Below are 10,981 nucleotides of genomic sequence, written 5' to 3' on the forward strand. Positions count from 1 at the left end.
TGGGAAACTAAGGAGGTGATGGAGGGGGCTAGTACTCAGGTGTGAGTACCTGGTAGCTGGTAGTCCTGTGGCTGGGGAGAGCAAGGGATGGGTCCCATCTTGCTGGGCTGGTAGTCGGGCTGCCCTTGCGACTGCTTCTCCAAGGCATTCCTGTCCCAGCCATGAGGATGCCCTTCCCTCCCAGCCTCCCACCTCTTGGACCTGCCCCTTCCTTTGGGAAGTCCTAGTTGGAGGCTTTGCCTTGCAGTTCCTCTTTCTAGGGGGGAAAGTGGTCTGCATGTTGGTGTCCACCTGCCATGCCAGAAGCCTCTGGAAGGTAGGGATCTGGCCTTAGGCTTTGTGGCCCAACAACAAGACCAGCACCTGCGAGTAGACAGTCAGTTGCCTCCCATATGTTTGGGGAGTGAGGAGGTGGGTGTGATAGCCCCTTCAAAGCCCTGGTAGCAGGTAAGAAAGCCGGAAGGGAACCAACACTAGATTCACTGTGTGGACTCTAAGCTGTGTGGACTTATACTCATTCTAACTTACTTATCATCCCCATACTGCCAAGTAGGTGTTTTGGTCATCTTCACAATGAAGAGACTGAGGTTGAGTCTTCCCCACTCCAATTTTCCTGTCTGGCTCTGCCCGGCCCTGGCCCAGCCTTTCATGCCTCCTCACCAGGGGTGCTTCCCTAAGCCTCCCACCTGGGCTTACTCCCCCTTCCCCAGGCTCCCCAGAGTCTTTACTCCCTGTGTTATCCCAGGTACCAGCCACTCGCTGTCTTGTTCTCTGTGTACCTCTGCTCCTCAGGTTCTTAATACAGAGCTAGGAACCCCGCACAAGGCTGTGCAAATGTGTGCTCGCACACGTGGCTTTTCCTGGGAGGAGGGTCTGTGCCGTCAAGTCGTCAGAGGGGTCTGTAGCCCCCTAGTGTCAGAAACAGTACATTGACCGACCCCTGAAGCAGTTCCCGAGCATCTGTCTCCCTGCCAGCCCAATGCCAAGGGCAGCTCGCCCACCACCTTGGGGGCCCTGTCCGTGTCCTTTGCCCAAGTTCCACGCTGAGCGTGGTGAGAGGTGTAGCACACACCTCCTGCCTCCTGGACATGGAGTCCCCATCTGGCCCTGACTGGGCTGGGGCTTGGGGTCTGCTTCCTTGGCCCTCTTCTCCCCGACCTTACCATTTCCTCGCTTAACTGTTTCCACATGTGTCCTGGACGTCTTTCTTCAGTGAGAAGGTTTTAGGGGGTAGAGAGACTTGTTAAGCTGGAGGAGACCTGCGGGATCCCATGCCGCAGATCAGGGATAGGAGAGGCTGGTGGGCTTTGTCCGCAGCCTGGCAGCAGGTGATGCTAATGGACCAGCCTCCAGGTCATCGCACCATCAGTCTGTCCTCTGCAGGCTCCCGTGTTACCTTGAAAGGAAGACTCGCAGAGCTGGGAGGGGGACAGTAGCAACCTTGAGTATCCTGGATGATGAGGCTTCATGTTACTCACCTGCCTGAGGCAAACTGGAGGGTCACTATATCACCAGAGTAGGCCCTGCAGTGGCCCACAGTGAGCAGGGCCAGTGGCTGGAAACTAGGTTCCCAGTCTTGAGCCAGGCTGGCTCCCCAAAGTATGTAACCCCTCGTTGCATCCTCTTCTGGACACTTTTGTGCGTTAAGATAAAAGGGTGAGTATACAGTCTCCAAGTATGGAACATCTAAACCCTGTTATATGAGGATCCTGGCTATTCCTTTGAGAATTCTGTAGAAGTGCTTACTCATAAATCCTGTAATTAATTGGCTAGCTTCATGGAAATGCTTGATGTTTAAGAAGTTATTAGGTGGGCTTCCCTGGTGGCACAATGGTTGAGAGTCCGCCTGCTGATGCAGGGGACACGGGTTCGTGCCCCGGTCCGGGAAGATCCCACATGCCGCGGAGCGGCTGGGCGCGTGAGCCATGGCCGCTGAGCCTGCATGTCCGGAGCCTGTGCTCCGCAACGGGAGAGGCCACAGCGGTGAGAGGCCCATGTACTGCAAAATAAATAAATACTTCTGCCTAAAATGTACTACTTAAAAGAAGTTATTAGGAGCTTCCAAAAAAACCTGACCTGAGATTAACTGATACCATTACTACCTTCTTCATTTAAAATTTTTATAAATTAAAAAGTGCTTGAATCACCTTCTGTTTTAATGGACAGAAATAAAAATCTTGCTTAGTAGAAGCTCATCATCACATGATAGACAAGTTGAATTGTTCCTCCAGTCAGACTGGACCCCTGGTAATGATAATAAAGCTCCTGAGAGCAGTCCCTTGGTCTTCCTGATGCAGTAGAACCCCAGCTTAGTGTTTCTGGGAGGTTCCTGATACTACCTTCATAGATTCCACCCTCGTGTCATTTACTGAGATGTTCACAAAATTGGGGAAAGTTTGGAAATGATCAGTTGAGGATTGGTTGTCCCTTAAATACATATTTTTGGAACACCTGTGCTGAGGTGCCAGCATCGTGCTAGTACTCATAGCCAGCAGTACCTGGGAAAAGAAAGAGGCAGGGCTGGTGTGGGGAGACCAAGTGTGTGGAGATCGGGTAGGGTTATGCTTGACCGAGGACTCCCACGTTCTAAATTCAAAATGTGTATAATTCCCGAGTGTGGAATTGTGGTGCTCCACTGTATACATTACCGGGTGTGGGTCTTAAACTTGAGTGGGCATCAGAATCCCCTGGAGAGCTTGTTAAAATATTGCTGAGCCTCCCAGAGTTTCTGATGCAGCAGGGCTAGGGTGGAGCCTGAGAATCTGCATTTCTAATGCAGATGATGTGGACAGTGCTGGTCTGGAGACCGTCTTAGAACCACTGCATTTGGGTATTTAGGTTCTTCCATGGCAAATGGAAGAGAAAGCAAAAGAGAAAAATCCAACAGTTACTATGAGATGTTTCAGAAACCACCTACCTACTTGTCCATGAGTTGTGCGTATAGTATTTCTAGTGATTCTCAGAAGCCACATGTGAAATGAGCCTTATTCTATGGGCAGCCTTGAATAGTTCTGTATGTGTTATGTGAACAAAGACTACAAATCTATCTTGCCGTATTACAAGCTGACTCTACATCTGGGCCTTTATATCTCCAATTATCTTTCGCAACTGCTTAATTTAAGTTGGGCACAGACAAAACTGGTAGCCTGTAGTTCTGTTATCCTGCTGTTATTATTCATCAGCCTAGTTTAGCAGCTCGTAAATAATATGTCTGCCCAACATTAATAGTGACAGCCCTGGCCTGCTCAGGGGTGGGGGAGACAATGACTCTGGCTGCTCCAGCCAGCATGTGCCTTGGTACTGCTGACAAGTCAGGCTGCCAATGGCATGTCCTGAAGATGGGAGAAGCATCAGCAGCCTTTCCCCAAGCGCTGATGGCAGATGGGAGACACCTTGCCAGGTCAGGCTGGGTGCAGCCTGAGCTCCCAGAGGGGCCCAAGGGAACAACAGCACCCACGAATCCTAACCCAGCCCATGGATGCAACCTGGGTTTCTTGGGAGCTAAACTGGTGTTACCTGCTTTAAGAAAGAAAAACTAATCAGCTAGGAGATGAGTGTAGATTTGCACCCGATGCTGCTGCTACCGGTCCAGGAGCCACTCTGAGAGCCACTGACATGGAGTCATCCCTGGATGGAATCTGCCTGCTAAAAGGAAGAACCAGTTACTTAAGAAAAAAAAAAAAAAGTTTTATTGAGGTGTAATTATTATAGAAAAAATTGCACGTTTTAATGTTTACAATGTGATGGGTTTGATTGTTCTCACTGGAAAGTAGTAAAACAGACAACTTGAAGGAAGGGGAATGTCCCAAGTTCCTCCTCATGGTAGGATAGGCTACTGCACATAATCCAAGGCCTCAGACAGGTAACAAGTGGCACAAGTTTCTAGTCTCCAGGGGCAGGTGGCCTTGGGGTAGAGGAGCAGGTTGGAACTCATGTGGCAAGGGCAGTACATAGTGGTGTCCCAAATGTTCTGAGGGAACTCCCCGAGGGAGGCTCAGCCTATCCCTCGTTCCAAAGCCTGGCCTGGCAGGTCTTGGGAGGTGGCTGCAGGCAGCCCGCCCTTTCCCTGTCAGCCATGTGGCCTCCTTACAAGGGTACAGCTGGCTGAGGTGGAGGTACAGGGGGCCAGAAATCCTTTGTCAGGTAAACGTGCTTAATGAAATATTTAGGGTCTTTGGATTCTTGGAAGGATTTTAACAGTCCTATTCTCCAAACCCTGTATCTCCTAACTTACCTAATCGAGTAGTTTTCTAAAGGGAAATGTAGCAGAATCCCCAGCCTGGAAGTCCAGGGTCATGAGCAATCCCTGGCCTGCTGTAATATTAGTTTTATTTGTTTGGTTTTTGGCTTGGGGAGAGACCACGTGAATATGACAAAATTTATATGTCTGGGTTGTGAGTAAACGGGTGTTTGTGCTATTATTCTCTGAGCCTTCATTTAATATTTTACCCAAAAATGAAAAGAAAAATCGTCTTCTTGCCCACTTGACTGTAAGTTCTTTGCAGACTGGGTCTGTTTTTTCCTTTTTGGATTCCAGCACAGAGGCTGGCACATTGCAAACAACCACTCATTAGGTGGAAATTTTGGTCTATTTGAGTAGAGGAAGGTGATTCCTAAAATTCATTAGTTATTAGCATAGAGAGGTTTCTTTCTTTCAACACAGCTGTACCTAGTGCCTACTAACTGCTGCAGTTGACCCTCCGGTAATCGAAGAGAGATGGGGTCAGGAACCTGCCTTCCAAATGTTTAGAGCTTTGGGGAGAAGAGGAGGTAAACAGAAGTTACTAATACAGTGGGGAAGCAGGGAGGGCCACAGAAGAGCACCAGACAGAAAGCTGCAGAGCAACACTTCTGATTTTGCCTCCTGAGATGCTGCTCCCTGTTCTTTCTTTCTTTTTTTTTTTTTATTCAAACAGAAAGTCACAAAAATTATAATCATCCTCATCAGTTCACAGTCCCGTGTAATTATTTTTTTATCTTGATCTTTTGTTAGCACTTTTATGAATTCATCAGTTTTCCATTAGATTTCTGAAAATGCTTATTCGTTCAGTTCAGCAGTATAGTCAGTTACCAGAAACCTGTACTTGTCAGAGTCTTTTCCGTGAATTCCTTGAAGATGAAACCCTTTTACAGGAACATTTTTGCGAAAGCATCAGAGTACACCCAGAACTGTCTGTAAATGACAAAAGACTTAAAAATGACAATGGTTAAAGATTTGATGAAAGTTCATAATAATGCAGTTGACAAGGAAATTTAGTTATTTCTGAGATATACATTTTAAAGTAATAACTAGAATTATGACTTATAACATTATACCAGAACATATAAGACTTTTAGAAATTTCATGTAATGTCTGAAACATTTATATTAACATATTTCCATACAAATAACCCAAAGAAAGTTTAGTATTAGTTGGGTTTTTTGTTTGTTTGTTTATACTGCAGGTTCTTATTAGTCATCAATTTTATACACATCAATGTATACATGTCAATCCCAATCGCCTAACTCAGCACACCACCATCCCCAGCCCACTGCGGTTTTCCCCGCTTAGTGACTATACGTTTGTTCTCTACATCCAGGTCTCAACTTCTGCCCTGCAAACCAGTTCATCTGTACCATTTTTCTAGGTTCCACATACATGCGTTAATATACGATATTTGTTTCTCTCTTTCTGACTTACTTCACTCTGTATGACAGTCTCTAGATCCATCCATGTCTCAACAAATGACTCAATTTCGTTCCTTTTTATGGCTGAGTAATATTCCATTGTATGTATGTGGAATACATTGTATGTATTCTTTATCCATTCATCTGTCGATGGGCATTTAGGTTGCTTCCATGACCTGTCTATTGTAAATAGTGCTGCAATGAACATTGGGGTGCATGTGTCTTTTTGAATTATGGTTTTCTCTGGGTATATGCCCAGTAGTGGGATTGCTGGATCACATGGTAATTCTATTTTTAGTTTTTTAAAGAACCTCCATACTGTTCTCCATAGTGGCTGTTATCAATTTACATTCCCACCAACAGTGCAAGAGTGTTCCCTTTTCTCCACACCCTCTCCAGCATTTGTTTTTTGTATCCCTGTTCTTTCTGATTGGCTTGCTGAAGATAGAAAAGGTCTGTGACATGGATGTCACATGGCCTGGGTTTAATTGGCTTTGCTGGTAAATGGCCGTGTGACCCTGGGCAAGTGCTTTGCCAAGGATTAGAGGATCTGAGCTAAGGACTCCTTCACCCACCATCACTGTCTGATTCAAAAGTGACAGAGAAGACAGGAAGGCGAAGAATGGGCACCTAGGACAACAGACCAAACTGTGAGCTCCAGTGTGGGGGTGGGGGGATGTTTGTTACTCTCCTCCCCTCCCCTCCCCTCCGCACCCATCCTATTACAGCAGCTTATTAGAGGTGGTTTATGAAAACACTGGAATCCATGCTCCGGGGTCTGTACTGCTCTGGTGGAGGGTTTAGCACCGTAAAACTCACTTTGTAAAAGTGCAGCAGCTGTGATAAATAAGCTTAAGTCTCGGTAATCACTTTTTCACTTTTACCAATTACGCTAGGCTGCTTTGTGACAGAAGTTAATACCAAGTAAGAATTTTAAAGAAGCCTCATTTTCCTTGTCTAATTAAATTAAATACTTGAAAGGTGATTCACATGTTGATTTTCCCACCATTAGTCAACTGAAAATTACAGGGTTTTTTAGGAGTTTGAGCCCCGTGATTCTCCTGCTCAGCCTGTAGGGTCAGGGAACCCTCACCCCTGGATGCTCTCCTGCCGGCATCCCACCCACCCGTTTTTTGTGTGCAGCTGTCCACGGTGGGGCTTTTTGGCCGCCACTGCCCAGGAGAATTTAAGGAGGGCATGCTTGTTAGTTTTTTAATCCTTCCACAAAAATCTGCACAGGATGCCTTTGTTTCCAGGTGTTTGATATTCCCACCATGCGTCAGGTCTCTCTAGACTGAGAAACAAGGATAGGCTCGTCCTTCCTGGTTGGTCTTTTTTCACCTGGAGAGTTCATCCACTCAGAGTCTCTAATCTTCCTCCAAGGTGACGATCTGGGTTATTTAAATACCCGTAGGTCCTGACAATTTTATTTCAACAGTGTCACCCGGATGCTATAATTTGAAACGTGAAATACTTTTCTCTATTTTCTGTTTTTACACTATGCTTTCTGCTCATTGTTTCTGAGATAACACATATGCATGCGTTAGAAAATGTAGCATGCTCCATACAGGTATTTCCTGGACACGTGCCAGGCCCGGAGGAGCATCAGGGAGCCTGGCTGATGGATGGCACTGAGTGTGAGTGAGCTTGCTTTGCCCAAACGTTTGAAGAGTCATCACCTGTAGAGTGACTATCTGGTATAAGTTTTCATGATTGGATCAAATTATTCACCAGTTTTCATGCTCCATTTCCAGGTCGCCCCTCTTGAAGCATATAATCATTGTATACATATTTCTTTTTTTTTTAACATCTTTATTGGAGTATAATTGCTTTACAATGGTGTGTTAGTTTCTGCTTTATAACAAAGTGAATCAGTTATACATATACATATGTTCCCATATCTCTTCCCTCTTGCATATCCCTCCCTCCCACCCTCCCTATCCCACCCCTCTAGGTGGTCACAAACCACCGAGCTGATCTCCCTGTGCTATGTGGCTGCTTCCCACTAGCTATTTTATGTTTGGTAGTGTATATATGTCCATGCTACTCTCTCACTTTGTCACAGCTTACCCTTCCCCATATCCTCAAGTCCATTCTCTAGTAGGTCTGTGTCTTTATTCCTGTCTTACCCCTAGGTTCTTCATGACCTTTTTTTTTCTTCTTAGATTCCATATATATGTGTTAGCGTACGGTATTTGTTCTTCTCTTTCTGACTTAATTCACTCTGTAGCATATTTCAAAAAGTCCTTGGTATTTCTAAATGAGTGTGTACCCTTTAAATGTAAACAATAAATATATATTAAGTAAAAAGTTGAAGTCCCTTCTCTTTTCTTCCCAGAGTTAACCGTGTAGTGAGTATTCTAACAGCTCTTTCTCTATGAATTTAGTTTTACATTTAGTTTTACAAAAATGAACTCTCTGCAGCTTACCTCTACTCATAGAGACCCTTTCATGTTACCATGTGTAGATGTGTAAATGTACCTAATTCTAGTTAATGGCTGAATAATATTCCATGTTCTTTTTTTTCTTTCATGTATATTAAGCATCGTCCATGTGCCAGGCACTTCTCTAGGGACTAGTGATATTGCAGGAACTAGTTATTTTGTATTGTCTGTTTCTTGCTAATTTGTTTCTAAAATCTAAAGTATCCAACCTGCTTCTCAATCACTATATCATCAAGAGCTTTTATTTTCTCAGGCTGAAATGTGCTTAATGTGTATATTTTAATTGTCTACATTAAAATGTAAACTCCATGAAATCGATGATGTTGCCTATCTTATTCACTGATACATCCCCAGCACTGAAAACAGTATTTGACAGGTAAATACCAGCAGCTCAAAACCTATTGAGTCTCTGCATAGCTGGATGGACATGTGGATGGACACACAGGTGAATGGATGATTCTTGTATTTCCCATGAATAAAGGGATCAGGGGAAGAAGTAGAACTGCTCATTGATCACCTTGCTTGTGTTTCCTTCAACTTCCACCACAATCCTAGCTACTTTAGACAGAGATATGATTTAGTCTTATTTCTATTCATTATATCTTTATACAAGCATGTATTTACCCATTCTTTTGCTAAAATATTGACCACTTCTATATTTGGGCATCAGGTATTCCCTGAGCCCTCCAATGTCCCCTGCCCCCACTGCTCCTGCCCTCCTTGACATCGGAGACCTCACCCAGATCCCGCAGCTCCAGAACTGGCCACCTGCCCTAGCAGGGGCTTACCAGCACGTGGCCCTTTTGCAGGACCAGTGTCAGTTCTGATTGGTCAGGACCCTTGTCTTGAAAGTTGCTCAGTGTTTTGAATATCACCCGTGCCTTTGTGGACACAATAACATTCTGGTTCACTTGTTCAAGAGAATCACTCAGCTTTAACCTTTAAAAACACAAATCAGGTATATCACTTCCCTGCTCAAAACCACTGATTGCTTTGAATGTACTGAATCTGAAGTGTTTATGATGGCCTCAGCACCTTCTCTGACCCTCATCACTTCTCTGGAACTGCTCTGACCTCCTGTGTTCCCTGACACAGGGCACACTCCTGCCGCAGAACCTTCCTCTGCACTTACTGTTCCTCTGCCAGGAATACTCCTGCCCAGAGAAGACACAGCAGCTCACTCAGTCATTCCAGGCCTGCCCAAAGGGCCCCTTCTCAGACAGCTTGCCCTTGGCCGCTTGGCAAAAAAGTCAGCCTCTCTGCTCCCAAGCCCCTTTATACACTTTATGTTGTCTTCATAACCTTTGATTTATGCAGACCCTCAGTAAATATATATCATGCATTTATATATAACATCTATATAATACAATATACCTAGAATATAGCAGACCCTAAAAAAATTATATATATGTTTATATACATACTATACACCTGGAATATAGCAGACGCTTAATAAATATTTGTGGACTGAATAAAGAAGTGGATAAATAGAAACATCACGTAATGAGTATAATTGTTTGCTTCAGTGTTCAGAGGACTAAAGACTCCTACATGAGAAAATTTCTCATTATTCACATAACCAAGTACAGGAACTGGACAATGATTTTACAAGATATTTGAGCTACCATCTTCGTTTGTGCATGGCCCACTCCCATTTTATTTATTCATTTATTAATAATATGTTATAGATATCAAGCTTCCACAGAATCTAAGAACTGGAATACTGATAGTAATGTTCACTGATATCTGTGCTCCTCCTTCCTCCTGAGACATCACCACTAACCTGCATTGGGATTTTATAATGCTGCTCTTTCCTTGTCTCACTAGTATGGTCGGCCCTCTATATCCATGGGTTCCAAATCTGCACATTAAACCAACCACAGATGAAAACTATTTGGAAAAAAAATTCCAGAAAGTTTCAAAAAGCAAAACTTGAATTTGCTGCCCACAAGCAACTATGTACATTAGCATTTACATTGTATTGATAACTATGTCCATAGCACTTACATTGTATTAGATATTACAAGTAATCTAGAGATGATTTAAAGTATAGGGGAGGATGTGCAGTAGGTTATATGCAAATACCATGCCATTTTATACAAAGGACTTGAGCATTCGTGGATTTTGGTTTCTTCTAGGTTTTGGTTTCTTCTTTTATTACCAATACCCCACAGATACTAAGAGATGACTGTAGTAGTGCAGTCTTGTGTATGTGCTTGCTGGCAATATTTTCTCCACTGTGTTTCTCAGAAGGCAAAGCAATGGAATGTGTGTCTTCTAATTACAACAAATTCCCCTTCCCTCTTTTTTTTTTTTTTTTTGGGGTCCACGGGCCTCTCACTGCTGTGGCCTCTCCTGTTGAGGAGCACAGGCTCTGGACACGCAGGCTCAGCGCCCATGGCTCACGGGCCTAGCCGCTCCGTGGCATGTGGGATCTTCCCAGACCGGGGCACGAACCCGTGTCCCCTGCATCGGCAGGTGGACTCCCAACCACTGCACCACCACGGAAGCCCTCCCCTTCCATTTTTAAAATTTTTAATTTTTAAAATATTTTTCCTTTTATTTAATTTTATTCTCTTGGATTTCTCTTTATTTTTATTTTGCTTGTTTTTTTCCCCCAGCTTTTTAACATGAATATCTTCACATGAAAAAGTAGAAAAAAATTATACACTGAATATCTCCATGTAGATCCAACAACTGTGAAGATTTTAACATCATTGCTTTATCCCTGTGTGTACACACATAGGTATCTTTTTTGTGCCATTTAAAAGTAAGTTGTAGACATCATGACACTTCACCCCTAAACACTCTACCCTGTATCCAAGAACAAAGACATTCTTCAATATAAACATGATGCCAACATCATTCCT

This window comes from Neophocaena asiaeorientalis, unplaced genomic scaffold, assembly GCF_003031525.2.
Source record: "Neophocaena asiaeorientalis asiaeorientalis breed wild unplaced genomic scaffold, Neophocaena_asiaeorientalis_V1.1 scaffold362, whole genome shotgun sequence".
Taxonomy (NCBI): Eukaryota; Metazoa; Chordata; class Mammalia; order Artiodactyla; family Phocoenidae; genus Neophocaena; species Neophocaena asiaeorientalis.